This window comes from Benincasa hispida, chromosome 1 (assembly GCF_027475165.1).
Source record: "Benincasa hispida cultivar pf3 chromosome 1, pf3_genome.v1.1, whole genome shotgun sequence".
Classification (NCBI taxonomy): Eukaryota; Viridiplantae; Streptophyta; class Magnoliopsida; order Cucurbitales; family Cucurbitaceae; genus Benincasa; species Benincasa hispida.
Genome location: NC_143478.1, coordinates 94,950,509 through 94,951,869, shown reverse-complemented (window position 1 = coordinate 94,951,869; position 1,361 = coordinate 94,950,509).

Below are 1,361 nucleotides of genomic sequence, written 5' to 3'. Positions count from 1 at the left end.
TATAAGGACAAAGTCTATTTACTCCTCTATGTGGATAATATGTTGCTAGCTGGAAAATCTAAGGAGGATATAAAACATGTAAAAGATCTCCTAAAGAGAGAGTTTGACATGAAAGATTTGGGTTAGTCTAAAAAGATTCTTGGGATTGAAATAAACAGAGACAGGACTTCCTTTATCCTCACCATTAGTCAATCAAACTACTGTGAAAAGGTTATTAAATGGTTTAAATGTCTAATGCTAAACCTGTTACTATACCTATTGCTAGTCATTTTAAACTCTCTTAAAATAATTCACCTAAGGAAACAGATATAGAACATTTGACTCAAATGCAATTAATCTCTTACAACCAAGCAATAGGTAGTCTAATGTATCTAATGATATCAACTAGACCAGACTTATTCTATTGTACTAGTCTTGTCAGTAGATACATGTCTAACCCTAGAAAAAGGCAATGGGAAGCAACAAAATGGATGTTAAGATACTTAATATGGTCTAAACAAGATAAATTAACATATCAAAGTACAAAAGAAACAGAATTAGAGCTATATGGATATGTTGATTCAGATTTTGCAGGTAACAAAGACAAAAGGAGATTATTAATAGGTTATCTATTCTTATATGGTCCAAATTTACTATATTGGAAAGCAAATATCTAGTCAATCACAGCCCTATCGACTACTGAAGCAGAATACATGGCATTAAAGAAGTTATAAAAGAAGCATTGTGGTTAAAGGGGTTGATGAAGGACTTTGGTGTCAATCGAACAATAGTTAAGATCTATTGTGATAACCAAAGTGCCATTCATCTTTCCAAAACCCTCAATACCACTCAAGGACCAAACACATTTATATAAAATATCACTTCATAAGGGACAGAATAGAAAAAGGTGAAGTTTAAATACACAAAGTCCATACCAATTAGAATGTTGCTGATATGCTTACCAAACCTATTTCAAAGCTCAAGCTCTCCAACTGTCTTGGTCAGATCGGCTTCTATCTTCCTGAAAAAGGGTGAAGAGAAGTAAGATATAGAAGGAGAAAAGCTTGCATGTTGAGCTTAAGGTGGAGATTTGAAGTATAAAATAAGCTCAAGCATACAAATTAAGTCTTCAACAGATTTTTACATTTTCTTTACAGTTTGTTATGTAACTACTTGTATCAGCTAAAAGTATAAATGTGCATCATTTACATTTAGTAGTACAATCTTTCCATAAGCTTACAAGAAAAGCTACAAGATCTGTAAAGAAAGTGACTTAGCTCTTGAAAATAAAAGTTATTCTCCTTCCCGTGGATGTAGGCACTCTATTGCCGAACCACGTACATCTCCGTGTAGCTCTTCTTCTCTTCTTTCTCTTTATCACA